This window comes from Ascaphus truei, chromosome 1 (assembly GCF_040206685.1).
Source record: "Ascaphus truei isolate aAscTru1 chromosome 1, aAscTru1.hap1, whole genome shotgun sequence".
Classification (NCBI taxonomy): domain Eukaryota; kingdom Metazoa; phylum Chordata; class Amphibia; order Anura; family Ascaphidae; genus Ascaphus; species Ascaphus truei.
Window position 1 is genome coordinate 325887915 of NC_134483.1, and position 16460 is coordinate 325904374.

Below are 16460 nucleotides of genomic sequence, written 5' to 3' on the forward strand. Positions count from 1 at the left end.
AAAGCACTACGTAAAACTAGCAGCGCTATACAAGAACATGCTATTATTATTATTATTATTATTATGTTGCGTTACTGCAGATGTCCTTGTGTGTTGTGATTAATGGTGTTAATAGAGATCTCAACTCACCACATGAAATGCATTTGTGAATAAAACAGTATATAACATTTAACTTATAAGATCCTACCCAGAAAATATCCTTAAAAAAAAAATATATATATATATATATATTTGTAAATAATTTTATAAATGTTGAAAATCGTGGAGAAGTGAATGGGATAATACACACTTAAAAAAAAAAATATATATATATATATACATATACATTTTAAGTGTGTATTATCCCATTCACTTCTCCACGATTTTCAAAATTTGTTAAATTATTGTTAAAGGGAGTTAAGGATAACAACTCATAGAAAAATATTTAACATCGGCAAATATAAACACAATGTGTTAAAAGAAATGTAAGAAAAGTGTATGTGGACGCTAACCCCTCTAGTATTAAAGATTTTCAATATTGATTTGCATATTGAAACCTTTAGTTAGGCTAGAAAGGAAGCAATAGGGATTTTCATACGCAAACCACCAAAACAGTATATAGAATTTACTCCAATGGTTAAGATCTACTGGTACAGTGTCCTCAAGGCATTACAATGAGGTGGTACAAAAAATGTACTTAGACAAGCACTAAAAAAAAAAAACTACTAGCTTACTCAATGGGTAATTTTCAACAGATATATATTTAATTAGAAATTACAATTTTTTGTATTTTTAAATCAAATATTGATAATCACAGAGTATAATAGCAAGTGTGACAGGGCCTTACCCCTATCTAAAAAGGGTTCCAAATAGAAAGTCTATATTTGGTTGATGAGTCCAGCCGGGAGCTGGTTAATTGCAGCTACAGACCATTAGCCAGTCTCCACCTGGCTCATCAGTCAGTTAGGAAGGCCTCCTGTTTAAACTGCACAGAATCTCTATAGCACTGAGGAAGTTGGTGCTGCCAGAGAGATCCCAGGGAACCAGAAACTCTATTCCAGGATGCAACAGACCCTGGAACCTGTCAGAAGAATCACCCCTGGAACACCAAACTAGGCCCTGGACTGCGGGAAGGATGACCTTGATACCAGGTACCAACCCTGTAGATAGGGACGGGGAAGTCTGAGTAAGCCCTTACAAAGGGATAAGCCTGTTTAATTTGTTTATTTGTATGCTGCCTTAAAACTGTATTTTTTTAAGCTATTGGCTAAATAAAAGCCAAGGTTTATTTTCCCCAATATGTGTCTCTCTGGTTATACCTTTACACTTGTCTCCTACATCAAGTAAGAAGTATATTAGAGGTACATATTTATCACATGGATTTCCAAGCAGGCAACACTAGCGTTTCAGGGCTTCTAGCCCTTTCTTCAGGTTTGGGGTGGTTGCATGGGGAAGGCACAAGTTAGGTCACCCTTGTTATGCATCCTTGTCACTCATCAGACCATCAGCAGAAAACAGGCACAGCCTTATGAGTAATACAATGAGAAGCATAATGCAGAGAGGGAGGCCAGGCATAGGGGACAAGATTGGTATAGTACCATACTGTAGCTACTTTCAGCAATGGATCTTCTCGGCAAATAATATTGTAACTGTCAACGTTTTGAAGATATCATTTTATCACTGGGTAGAGAACAGGAAGTGGTTTGGTGAAAAGTGACTGCAGAGCTATGGCTACAGCTCATAAAAGCATCAGATCGACTAAAAGGTATATTATGCAATGTATCCTTTATCAATATACATGTAAAAACTATGTAGACTACAAATCAAAAAGTCATGGCGATTTTCCATATCAGAGGGAGGTTCCTGAATCTTTAAAACACATACAGGTTAATCATCATCATGATTAATGTTATATATATGACGTCCGCCATGGCTGCATGAGATTAATGTGGTGTCCTGTTTCCTCCGGCAGGATATAGAGAAAGGACCTATTGGTCCTCCACTAATAAGAAGTTACTTCCCCCCCTATAGCACTTGTTGGTTTCTTGGTCTTCTCTATGCAGGGGTGTGACGGAGCGACCTTGTCGGTATGATCAGAAAAGCGCTTACACACCACTTTCTTGCAATGAAAAGTGCTTTATTTCTCTTACCAGGGAAGCAGGTTGTAGTTGCACAGAGAATAAAGCAATGAAAGTAAATGGCATCAGTCTGCAACAAAACAATAGTCCTTAGTTCCAGGTATACAACAGGAAGTTCAGGCTCTCCCATCAGCCAGGCTCTCTGCAACCTGTTTCCTCAGAGCAAAATGACACCTGGAAGAAATCTGCTGTCTTCCTTTTACACCTCCCCTTTCCAATCAGCTAGCAAATCTGACAGCTAGGGTGTGGCTCTTTTGGTCTGCTAAAGTGAGAGAGTTTTTTTAACCTCTTGTATACTCCCTCACAAGGGGTGTTTAATTTTCTGCTCAGTCAACCATCATGCCCCCTCCCAGAGTGTTTTCTCTTAATTCTCCCAGATCTGAACACTGGGCACTTGCTAGGGTAAGACTGGTAAATCCCCCCTCTCCCCCACCGGGGGTCTGGTTTTTAGGCCTCCCATGTTTTCTTTACCTCATCCTCTGCTGCATTCTTGAGCCTCTGCGTTCTGCTGGAGCCTAGTGTCTGGTGGGACAGGTGCATGTATAGAAATTATGACTGAGCCTGGCTGATGAAACATACATGCAGAGCCTATGGGAGAATGCGTATTAGAGGCACCTGAAGTCTGAGTACATTCAGCATGGAGGTGGCCACAGGAAAAGCAAAGGAGCTACAGTACTTACTACTGGCATCTGTAAAGTCAATAGAGAATGAAGAGGGTGAGGGTGAGTATTGTAACAGAAGTCAGGTGCTGGGTTTTCTTTTCTATTTAAGCCCATATTTAAATCTGTCTATCCCTTCTTCGTTGCAGTTTTTCCAACAGTAAATGATTTAATTTGTGCACAGAAGGTAACCGGGCACTCTCTAAAGTATAGTAATCACCTCTAATAGGGTGGATAAAGATATGGATGGAAATACACTGGCGACACACTTTATTCGAGCTCGGCTAGTCCCACGAATTCGGGTATACCCGGGTGTATTGAGGTTTGTGACTGTTTTCTGCCCGAGTGCATTGGGTTATTTTCCAGGCAGGGATTGAAGCATTTTATTCCTGCTGGCTGCAATACTGCACAGTATATATATATATATACTGCATTACAATTCATGAATTTATGCCATCTGGTAGACACGCGAAGCATTGCAGCCTATTAAATCCTAATCATTATAATTTAACAGATCAGCCGCCCGTCAGCCAGGCATGAACCCAGGCTGGGAAGGCAAACGCAACGGGGCTTGTCAGAGGTGAGGAGCGGCGCATTCCAGGTATCTGCCAGGTACATACTGGGTATTTGCTCGAATAAAGTGTGTCGGTGCAGTAGATATTACCAATCTAGGGAACTCTAGGGGCTCCTTTTTCTTGATAATATACACCAAGGGATCCCCCGTCTGCTGCTCGAACCCTTCCTGGGAGATATCCTTATTCTCCCACAAAGACTTCTCTTCCTATGTAACGCATACACTGCAAATTGCTGCTGGCAGGACATGGCTGCACCCTGTGCTGCCCTGGGACATTTGTTGGTCCTATTCACTTCCGGGTGACTGAGGGTACTTAAACCACCTAGAGACATCCTGAACCTTAGAGCCTGAGGAAGCTTGCTGTCAAGCGAAACGCATTGCTCGATTTTTGTCCATTGGAGGCTTCCGTAGCTAGGAAGTAAGGGGTTGCGTTCCAGACGCCATCTTGCGTTCCAACGCTCCGACGGGCTGCAGATACCGGAGTGAAGGAGTCGCAATCAAGGAGAGCACCCGCACTAACTGTCTTCGCCAGCCGACCTCACTGTATGTGATTTTAAAACTTTTTATCATTAAAATACCACTTATTTCACTCGGATTGGCCATCTATTTTGGTGGGATCTTTGGAGTGACTGGGGACACTTGCACAAAGAAGAGCAGATCCACTCTCCTAGAGTTAAACCCCTATGGGTCTTAACTCACACAGGCCTGTGTGATTATTTGTCTTGCTATATCTCACCCATTCATTGTACCCTGGGAGATTATTCTACATCCTACCACTAGTTGTTATTAGTATATAGACTAACTCCTATCTTTGATTCCCTTTTTCACTGTGGGGGTAATTAAATATCCTGAGGATCCGTGCACTCACCAGCAATCAAGGGGAAGACGTGTGACTTCAAGAAAGGACCTTCTGCAGAGTTTAGCCCCGAGAGCCATTTGCTCACACAGGCCCGTGTGAGTACTTGGTGATATTTATCTATCCCACTTCACCACCATTTAATAATTCACCTATTCCACTTCTATATAGAGTGTATTGTTTTCACTGGTATATTGTTGTTTTTTTCGCTGATCTGCGCTCCCCTTGTTTCTCTATTCTTAGTAAAGGATTTAAGACAACAGTTCCGTTGCAGGAACAAACTTTCTGAGATGTTAAACAATCTAGAAATGGTGAGGTGTTATTAACACAGATGAGAATTTAGATCAGGCCTGCACAACATACGGCCTGCGGGCGGCATGTGGCCCGCCTGGACTCCCTGTGCGGCCCGCGATGGCTTTGGTTCAGCTTTTGTCTAGCAGCAGTGTAACACTCTATCAGTGTGACCTGGAACTGCCTGTGCCTGCTGCTAGAGCGTGCTTCTTACCTCGTGAGGTCCTGCTCTGATACCGGAGCCGCTTCTTTAATTCCACCTGGGGCCCGCTTCCGCCACCGTGATCAGGTAGGCATGCAGGTGCAATGAGTGACAAGAAAGTTGGAATCGGAGAATAGATCTTTTATTGCTGAATGGACAAATAAATATTTGTTTACTATGTTCCGAGACAAATTTCTATGCCTCGTGTGTCGCGAAATGGCAGCTGTTCCCAAGAAATATAATTTTCGGTGGCACTTTGAGACTAAACATCGGAAAATTGGACACACATGAAAAGAAAATTAAAGCAGCGAATTTTGTGAAACGTCTTAGTGCAGAACAGCAGATTTTCAAGAAAGTGAACACCGAGAACGAGGCGGCCACCAAGGTCAGCTTTGAAATTTTGAGGGGAATTGCTGTTGCTGGAAAAAGTTATACTGAGGGTAACTTTATAAAGAAATGCAAGCGATTGCTGTTTCTGGGTTATGTCCAGAAAAGAAGGGAACATTTGAGAATGTCAGTCTATCACGCATGACTGTAGAGAGGAGGATAGCGGACATTTCCACCAATCTTACTGATCAGTTGAAGCAGAAAGCCATTGAATTCCGCTTTTACTCTCTAGCAATGGACGAAAGTACAAATTTGAAGGACACGGCTCAACTTATTATTTTTATTCGAGGTGTTGATAGAAACTTCGAAATTACTGAAGAGCTTGTTGGTATGTTCTCCATGACAGGCCGGACAACCGGAAAATAAATATCCACTGAAGTAATAAAGTGCATGGATGATAAGTTGGGAATAGGTTTTGCAAACTTGGTGGCCATTTGTACTAATGGTGCACCGGCAATGTGCTGAAAACATGTTGGTGCGGTTACTCTTATTGAACAATTTATCGGTAGACATATAACCAAACATCACTGTATAATACATCTTCAGGTTCTGTGTAGCAAACTTTTAAAGTTTGATTATGTAATGTCAGTGGTAGTTTCTATTGTTAACTTCTGAAACCTAGGGGGACTGAAACATAGGACATTCCAAGCTTTTCTTGAAGAGGTAGACGCCCAGTGCAGAGACCTACTTTACCATACAGAAGTGAGGTGGTTGAGTTGAGGACGAGTGCTCCAGCATTTCGTTGCTTTAAAAGAGGAAGTAGCCAAATTCTTAGAACAAGAACCAAGACAATTTCCTGAGCTTGAAAATGAGTCCTGGAATCATGATCTTTTCTTCTTTTGTGACGTTACAACACATCTAAATAACCTCAACATTCAACTTCAGGGAAAAATAAGCTTATGAATGCTTTCAAAATGAAATTGAAGCTTTTCAGAAGTCAGCTGTTGAAAGGTGAAATGCGTCACTTTCCCACTTTATTGCTGATTAAAACCACTTAAAGAGAAACCTGTGTGCTTGGATTTCTTCCTTCTTCATGTGGATTCACTGGGACATTTCAGGACATTCCCTCATTTATGTGAGCACCGGCATCTGAGTTCCATTTATTCATTTGAGACGTGTGCCAGATACTTGCCCTATATAACTTTCCCACTTGTGCACAGCATATCCCTCAACACAAGTGTAACGGGTATTCCCCCACCCAATCACAGATAGAGTGTAGGTGCAGAGAACCTAATGTTACCAGGTGTGGTGCTTTACCTGTTAGGCTCACAGGAAGGCTGAGCTTCCGCCACAGGGAACCTCGGGCACGTATAATAGGAGTAACCTCGTACTCGGTGCAGCGCCTCCACCTGCGAGGGCTTCCACCAGAGTGGGAGTGGTTCCTCACAGGACAATATTATCACTCCACACACAGTATGTAAAACAACCAATGCCTTTACTAGTGCAACCGTACTCATGCATAGAATCAACAGGTGTCCCTCCCTATAGGAGACACGAACTACTGCGTCTCGCAGGACGCTACCCCCTTCACCAGGTGATCCCACCCCGTGTCCAGTAACCCCACACAATATGTCTCCCACCCTTCAAGTGAGATAGATATGTGTGACTGCGCAGCCACTGGTCCCGTGTGAATCTCATATAGTATCGTTGGTGCACTTGGTGAGGGTTACCTGCCGATCACTCCAGTGCCCAGGCCTGCCAAGGAGCTTTGCAAAGGATCTGATGGCAGATGAATACAGGAACTACCGTCCGAGGCGATCCCACCTGGATGGCTGCTGCAGCAACAGCGAAGGTCTGAGCCCAAACCTCTGGATGAACGCGCCGCTTCCGCTGGGTCCCTAACTGGCTCTGAATAGTAAGGGGCAGGGTTCCTAACCTGGGGCCTGTCCCTGACACAACTCACACTACTGGGTGGCTCAGGGCTATCTGGGCCTTGGGGGCTGCTGGCCTAGTGCAGGGAGTCACTGACTCCTGCACCCTACCTCCTTCCCCTAGCTGCTCCTGGCGCTGACTGACTCTCTCCTCAAAACCCGGCGAAATGTAGCCATCTCCCTGACAGAGCAATCCTCCAGCCCTATTGGCCATGCTGAGGCACCTGGTGCCTTCCACCCTTAGCTTCCTGGGAACTGTAGTCCCGTGGAGGCTATTCCTATATTGGGGCCGCGCGCGCGATGCTCCGGCGCATGCGCAACTCCCTAATGGCCGCCGCAACTCCGTACCTTCAACTGCGCATGCGCGATGCCGGCGCATGTGCGTGCAACCACAATGGCGGCCCCCGCTAACCAGGTGCGCCGCCGAGCCTCCTAAGGCTCGGACCGCTCTCCCTGCTCCGGCCCCCACCTTTGGAAACCGCTGGCGGGTCCGTCGCTGGCTCCGGCGGCGACCGCACTGATCCAAAGGAGGGGGGTCTCTGGGAGCTGGAGGGCACCAGTGCTACACTCTCCCCCTGGTGAAATCCCAACGACCTCGCTTGGATAGGAGACATAACCATGTACAAACATTATATAATAAAAATGCAGTACATAGACTATACAACATATCACATGAGCTTTGTATGACTTGGTACACCACATAACAACCACAGTAATACCCGAGGCCAGCTGAGTGTTTGCTTTTTGCCGAGACAAAGCGTGGGGTGCCCCTAACTGATCATGTGGGTGTACCTCACTTTGACTTTTGTGAGCCTCCGCCGGGATAATCTCTTGGAGATCATGCTCTGGGGTAACAGTCACAGGGTCCTTACTACTTCCTCCCCTGGTGGAAGGAATAGTACAATGTCTCTTGACCAGACCTTTACCTGGCCCTCCGCATCACATATGCGGTTTACAGGGAGGCCCTGACCTTTTCCTCTGTCCACCACATGATGAAAAAAGTGCTCTATGTTGCGCATGAAGAAGGCAATAGTTACCAGAGTGGCCACAGCACAGTCTTTGTTGGCTCAATCAGTCACTTCTGGGGCAGTCCACTCACTTTCTGGGAGCTCGGGAGCATTGGATCCCAGTCCTTGGACCATTTGGGTTGGTGCGCACGGGCTCACACTAAGGTCAGGAGCCTTAGTTAGGGCCTTTTCCACGGCCGCCTCCATCGGAGCCTGTGGGGAGTAAGGAGGTTCCTCACCACTCCGCTGGCTTGCGATGGGTTCCTCTTCCTCCGGTCCTGTCTCTGGATGTTCCTCCGACACACTGGGAGTAGCCACGGCCGGGGGACTATTCCGTGGCTCCGGCCGCTCCAGCACTTGCTGCCGAGGGATGTCATTGTGCGGTGGGCCCACAGCAGGGTCCGCAGCAGATGCTTCAGCTTCACTTGGATGGTCCGCCAGCTGGCGCATCACCACGGCTGGTTGGCTTCTGTCAGCAGTAGACAAGGATTGGGGTAGGGACACCTCCGCAGGGGAACAGCGTCGGGGCGCCTCGCATTTACTGGCAGCAATCGGCATGAAGTGGTCCTGCTCCGGCGGTACCAGTGGTAGCGATCCCCATTCTCCCTGGGCAGTCACCTTACCCTTCGTTGATTCCATCATCTGTGGTTCCAAATCTGGAACCGCGGTTAGGGTGCACGGGCCCACCGTAGTTGAGGTAGGTTGGTTAGCCGCATCTTCCTCTGCGGGTTCCGTAGCACACAACAGCTCTGGTTTTAGGAACTGTGCCTCACAGCAGGCACACGGGTCCCAGCTCAATTCGCCATCTGGAAAATCACACTTGGGGCATAGGCACCTGACGTACTTTTTTCCTTCGACTTTCACTACCTGAACCCCTCGTGGTCACTGATAGGGATCAAAGTTCATACCACCGGAGAGTTTAAGGTCTTTCTGTAAGCACAGGCACAAAATAAATGTTACATACAGTCCCTCTGCTGGCCAAACAACATACAACTGTGGATGTGGTTTGCTGCATCCTGTACTGTCCTTAGTGGAGACAGCAGTTACTGATTGAGAATTGCTGTGCTTGCTCCCCCTGGTGGACTCCAGAGGAGGAGCACCCTCTTTCAAGGAGTGGTTCTGACTCAGTGCTGAGCTACTCACAGTGCATGGGCGGGGCTCTGGTTTTCGCGCCAGACCCGGACAGAATTCTGCAAAAATTTCTTGCACAGTCCTGGTGCTCGCCCGACTTGGCGGGAGCCGCCATCTTAAGTGTGACTCACTGTTTGAGGGAGCCTCCATTTTAATCACAGTCTCATCAATTACACTATGACTCTCTGCATAGATAGGGGTGTAGCCTTCTGATTTTCCTGGCATTTCAGGGTAGATAACAGGACACCATACTTTAGTGAGGGTTCCATGGAGCAATATTTTGGATGGGCCTCCTTCTCTTATTAAATCTTGTTCGGCCCTCACCAACACTGACCACCACACTCCATCTGCATCTATGCAGCGGCCTAACACTTTTTCACCCCATAAGCCTGGGTACTGACCCAATATTAAGCAAATATTACAGGAGGGAGTTTCAGCAGGAACTCGTTCTACAGCAAGGGTTTGTGAGGGCGGGACTGGCCCCTTTAATGCCCATTCATACACTTCTTGGCAGGATGGCAATGATAATGAGAACGACATAATTTATACTGAATTCGGGCACCTCAGGTCTGGATCTCAGCAGCGCCTCCAAATGTAACGGGTATTCCCCCACCCAATCGCAGATAAAGTGTAGGTGCGGAGAACCTAATGTTACCAGGTGTGGTGCTTTACCTGTTAGGCTCACAGGAGGGCTGAGCTTCTGCCACGGGGAACCTGGGGCACGTATAATATGAGTAACCTCGTACTCGGTGCAGCGCCTCCACCTGCGATGGCTCCCACCAGAGTGGGAGTGGTTCCTCGCAGGACAATATTATCACTCCACACACAGTATGTAAAACAACCAATGCCTTTACTAGTGCAACCGTACTCATGCATAGAATCAACAGGTGTCACTCCCTAGAGGAGACACTAACTACTGCGTCTCGCAGGACACTACCCCCTTCACCAGGTGTCCCACCCCGTGTCCAGTAACCCCACACAATATGTCTCCCACCCTTCAAGTGAGATAGATATGTGTGACTGCGCAGCCACTGGTCCCGTGTGAATCTAATATAGTATAGTTGGTGTACTTGGTGAGGGTTACCTGCCGAGCACTCCAGTGCCCGGGCCTGCCAAGGAGCTTCGCAAAGGATCCGATGGCAGATGAATATAGGAACTACCTGGATGGCTGCTGCAGCAACAGCGAAGGTCTGAGCCCAAAACCTCTGGATGAACGCACCGCTTCCGCTGGGTCCCTAACTGGCTCTGAATAGTAAGGGGCAGGGTTCCTAACCTGGGGCCTGTCCCTGACACAACTCACACTACTGGGTGGCTCAGGGCTATCTGGGCCTTGGGGGCTGCTGGCCTAGTGCAGGGAGTCACTGACTCCTGCACCCTACCTCCTTCCCCTAGCTGCTCCTGGCGCTGACTGACTCTCTCCTCAAAACTCCGCGAAATGTAGCCATCTCCCTGACAGGGCAATCCTCCAGCCCTATTGGCTGTGCTGAGGCACCTGGTGCCTTCCATCCTTAGCCTCCTGGGAATTGTAGTCCCGTGGAAGCTATTCCTATATTGGGGCCCGTGCGCGATTCTCCTGCGCATGCGCAACTCCCTAATGGCCGCCGCAACTCCCTAGCTTCAACCGCACAGGCACGATCCCGGCGCATGCGCGCGCAACCACAATGGCGGCCCCCGCTAGCCGGGTGCGCCGCCGAGCCTCCTAAGGCTCAGACCGCTATCCCTGCTCCGGCCCCCACCTTTGGAAACAGCCGGCGGGTCCGTCGCTGGCTCCGGCGGCACCCGCGACCGTGCTGATCCAAAGGAGAGGGGTCTCTGGGAGCCGGAGGGCACCGGGGCTACACAAGCACACCGAGCTAGGAGAAAAATATTCTATGAAAATTGATGGTCTGATTGAAGAATTTGACAGAAGACTCACTTTGTCAAAAGAAGAAGACATTCAATTGAAGATGATTGAAGATCCCTTTTCAGTGGATCCAGCAGACTTGCCATTCCAATTGCAGTTGAATGATATTGATCTTCAGTGTTCGACAGATTATAGAAATCAGCACAGAGAAAGCAGTCTGCAGGAATTCTACAGGAGTATAGACCGTGAAAAGTATCCAAATCTTATTGAAGCTGCAATGAAAACATTCAGCATTTTTGGCAGTACCTACATTTGCGAACAAACGTTCTCCATCATGAATATGAACAAAAACAAACAACGTTCTTGTCTGACTAATGAAAATTTGGAAGACATTTTGAAGACGTCGATTACAAATATGACCCTAGAATACAACAAGCTTGTTGCTGAAAAGAGGTGTAATACCTCTCATTAAGTTTGTGAGATGATTAGGAAATTAGTTAATTTGAATTCAAGTATTTTATATGTTATTTTTGTTTCAAGTAAACATGGTAATTAAATGTATAATTTTGAATAATAAATGCTGTTTTACCCGTGCAGCCCGAATCTGTTCTCCTTGGAGCATTTCGGCCCTTCTCACTTTACAAGTTGTGCAGGCCTGATTTAGATGTTAATGATATTTCAATGCAAACAGCACAGCAAAAAGAAGGTATGCACCAGTTTCCAGAAATTATACATATCAATGGAGAGGCGGAGTTAGGGGGGGGGCACACGTGAGGCAGGTTCCACGTGCACCGCAATTTAGGCAGCACAGTTCAGGCATGCAGAGGAGAGTGGCGGAGGAGGGGGCAAGATGTTGGTGCTGGCAGAGGAGGGTGTGCGTGCAGTTGGATGAAGGGCCGCGATGGTAGCAGCAGAGGAGGGAGTGTGACCCGTTGTTAGAACTTCCGGTATCACAACTTTCGGTGTCTGCCACCAGGACGGGCACCCCCTGCTACACAGGTAGAGACTTGGGGGGGGGGGTGAATGAGAGTGACTTGTGGTGGAATCCAAGGAGTGAGAGATATGGAGGGCAGGCGTGAGAGAGACTTGGAGGGGAGTGTCATGATAATATTAAAATATTCAGTACTTTAATAATATGGCACACAAACAGTTAACTTGAGTAACAAGTTCCAATGTAAAAATACATAGTTGCATAGTTACATAGTTACATAGTTACATAGTAGATGAGGTTGAAAAAAGATATAGGTCTATCAAGTTCAACCTATGCTGAATTTAGACGACAGATACCATATCTTATACAGGCATACCCCGGTTTAAGGACACTCACTTTAAGTACACTCGCAACTAAGGACATATCGCCCAATAGGCAAATGGCAGCTCACGCATGCGCTTGTCAGCACGTCCTGAACAGCAATACTGGCTCCCAACCTGTACCGAAGCTGTGCGCACGTGGGGAGACTATAAAGCCTGTTACAAATGCGTTATTTACATCAGTTATGCACGTATATGACGATTGCAGTACAGTACTGCACCGACACACTTTATTCGAGCAAATACCCAGTATGTACCTGGCAGATACCTGGAATGCGCCGCTCCTCACCTCAGACAAGCCCCGTTGCGTTTGCCTTCACAGCCTGGGTTCATGCCTGGCTGACGGGCGGCTGATCTGTTAAATGATAATGATTAGGATTTAATAGGCTGCAATGCTTCGCGTGTCTACCAGATGGCATAAATTCATGAATTGTAATGCAGTGTATATATATATATACTGTGCAGTATTGCAGCCAGCGGGAATAAAATGCTTCAATCCCTGCCTGGAAAATAACCCAATGCACTCGGGCAGAAAACAGTCACAAACCTCAATACACCCGGGTATACCCGAATTCGTGGGACTAGCCGAGCTCGAATAAAGTGTGTCGCCAGTGTATATGCATAGATAAGTGGAAAAAGGGAGTGCTTCACTTTAAGTACATTTTCGCTTTACATACATGCTCCGATCCCATTGCGTACGTTAATGCGGGGTGTGCTTGTATTGATTCAGAGGAAGGCAAACAAAAACCCCAATGACATATCATCCAATGATATCTCATAAGGGGAAAAATAAATACATCCTTCCCATGGAAACTTATTTGGTATATCCCTGTATACTGTTCCTTTCCATTCTAAAAATATGTCCAAACTTTTTTTGAACAAATCTATTGTATCTGCCATCACAGTCTCCATGGGTAATGAATTCCACATTGTAACTGCCCTTACTGTAAAGAACCCTTTCCTTTGTTGCTGGTGAAATCTCCTTTCCTCCAACCTTAAGGGCTGGCCCGAGTCCTTTGTACTGCCCGTGGGATGAATAGTTCTTTTGAAAGCTCCTTGTAATGTTCCCGAATATATTTGTATATAGTTATCATATCCCTCTTAGACACCTCTTTTCTAATGTTAATAAATCTAATTTAGCTAGTCTCTCCTCATAAGTTAGATTGTCCATCCCCTTTATTAATTTGGTGGCTCTTCTATGCACTCTCTTTAGTTCCATAATGTATTTTCTAAGGAGTGGTGCCCAAAATTGTACTCCATATTTAAGGTGTGGTTTTACTAATGCTTTATAAAGGGGCATAATTATGTTTACTTCCCTTCCATCCATTGCCCGTTTGATGCAAGATAAGATCTTGTTTGCCTTTGCAGCTACTGCATGACTTTGGGCACTATTGCTAAGCCTGCTGTCTACAAGCACTCCTAAATCCTTCTCCATCAAGGATTTCCCCAATTTATCTCCATTTAATTTGTGTCACTTGTTTATTCTGGCTTCCCAAATGCATAACTGTACATGTATCTGTATTAAACCTCATCTGCCATTTACCTGCCCAAGTTTCCAGTCTCTCCAAGTCCTTCTGGAGAGAAATTACATCCTGCTCTGATTCTACTACCTTACACAATTTAGTGTCATCAGCAAAGATGGAGACTTTGATCTCTATGCCAACCTCAAGGTCATTAATATACAAATTAAAAGCAGGGGTTCCAGTACTGACCCCTGAGGTACTCCCCTCATGACTTTAGCCCAACTTGAAAAAGTTCCATTTATGACAACCCTCTGTTGCCTGTCCTTCAACCAGTTTTCAATCCAGGTGCATATATTTTTACTGAGTCCAATTTGCTTTATTTTTACACCAATCTGGTGTGGAACCGTATCAAAAGCCCTTGCAAAATCTAAGTAGACCACATCAACTGCATTACCGTGGTCTAAATTCCTACTTGCCTCCTCAAAGAAACAAATAAGGTTAGTTTGGCATGATCTATCCTACATAAATCCATACTGACTATTACTAATAATTTTGTTTACCATTAGGTATTCCTGAATATTATCCTGTATTGAAACGTCAAGTAGCTTCCCCACTATTGAAGTCAGGCTTACAGGTCTGTAATTCCCTACTTGTGATCTAGCTGCCTTTTTAAATATAGTAACCACATCTGCTTTACGCCAATCTTGTGGTACTGAGCATGTGGAAACGGAGTCCTTGAATATTAAATGTAATGGTTTGGCTATTACTGAAATTAACTCCTTAAGAACTCTTGGATGTATGCCATCGGGGTCTGGTTCCTTATTTACTTTGATTTTATCAAGCCGCCTATGAACTTCTTCCTCAGTTAACCAATTGTTCATTAATATAGAGTTTGTAGCTTCCTCCTGCGGCACTACTATTGAAATTGATTCTTCCCAGGTAAAAACAAAGGCAAAGAATTTGTTTAATACCTCTGCTTTTTCCTTATCTCCAATAATCTGCCTACCCATCTCACACTGAAAGGGTCCTATATTTTCTTTTCTGAATTTTTTGTTATTAAGGTACTTAAAGAACGTTTTAGGTTTGATCTTACTTTCATTCATTTTAGCTAATTTGATTGCCCTTTTGCAATTTTTGTTAAATTCCTGTAGCCCCTGTAACATTAGTGGGCTACCAATCCTTCTCCTACTAGAGTAAGCCCTGGTAAGGGCAGGCGCCAGTAGCAATCATGGGTTTTCCCCCCACCAAGCCCTGCCTGGAGTGATTGAGGTAGGCCCCTGACTCTGTAGCAGGCCTGAGACAGAGGGGAGGTCCTGCTGACATCATAAGGGGCAGGGCTGTATCTATTTAGTGGTCTGCTCCTGTGTGTCTGGATGAGTTGAGTTGCTGTCAGTCTGTTGGAGAGTTCAGTTGGTGTTGAGTCTGAGAGTTCTGCCTGGGAGGAGGAGAGTCTGACAGTCTGTTGCAGTGGAAAGAAAGATGTGACAGTTATGAGAGTGGAGAGTGATGGAACCAGGAGAAAAGACACTCAGCCATACAGATTAGAGCTGATAGCACTGTAGTGCGTGGACCAATGCCCCTCACCCTGCTGAGGGGTGAGGGGGGAGATCTACCCTCACCCAGAGAGTATATCCTGGATGTGGGGGTTGGGGTATTGAACCCCCTAACCAGCCCATCCTGCTAGGGTACAACCTGGAGGAGAGGAGAGGAGGAAAGGCCTGCAATTATACATTTGGAGTGCACTGCTGTATATGAACTGCTGTGTGCCGCTGTGCATGAAGTGTTGCTCTGTCATTGTGCAAGGGACAATAAAGAGTGCTACTATTTTATACAAAAAAGACTGTGTGGAGTTTAAGGTCACTCGCCCTGGGATCAGGGCTTCTTCTGGGAGGATCTTAACCTATCCCTATAGGTCTCGCCAGAAGATGGAGGCGCTGCACCACCACTGTTGCTAGAGAAGATGGAGGCATATACCCCAGAAGCCTGGCCATGTTATCCCCCATACCACCGCGGGAGACTCAGGCCCTCCTGTTCCAAGCAGGTATGCACCACCCAATTACATGTAGCCAGCCCTTAATACACCTTAGAGGCACGATCTGTGTCTGGGGGGGGGGGGGGCGGAAACATGGGCTACATTCCTTATAATTCTGATACGATACCTCCGTCTCTTCAGACTTCAAGAATCTAAACACCTGCCTCTTCTTTTCCATTTCCTCCCCTACCTGTTTATTTAACCACATTGGTACAGTACATGTCATTTTTTTTATTGGGGTCACCACCTGGCCTGCTTGTTGTGTTTTTATAGAAGTGAAGTAATCTGGGGGCACGCCCGGTTTTGGAAAGTGGATTGATTGAATCCTGGAGTCACAACTCTCTTTTACAATGGAAATAAGCAAAACCCTTTAATGTACCTTAAAAGGTATTCCTGAATGGGTCTGGAAATGCCAGAGGATGCGGCCAAGAGAATATTCCACACGATTATGTACATTTACTATAGTAATTATAAAATATCATGACGCTGTGACAATTTACAAGAATTACAAATATATAGTTGTAACCATTACGATCATGCAAATTAAATAATGCTAAACAATCCACGATAGTGAGGGTGTAAAGGTCAGTTATCTTTTTGCCTCTCAAACTTACCATTAACCCCATCAAGTTGGATATCCACATGTGAATTTTAATTATACTAATGCTACAGTGAAAGTGGCATCCTTCCAGATATGATAGAAAGAAAGTTAGGAG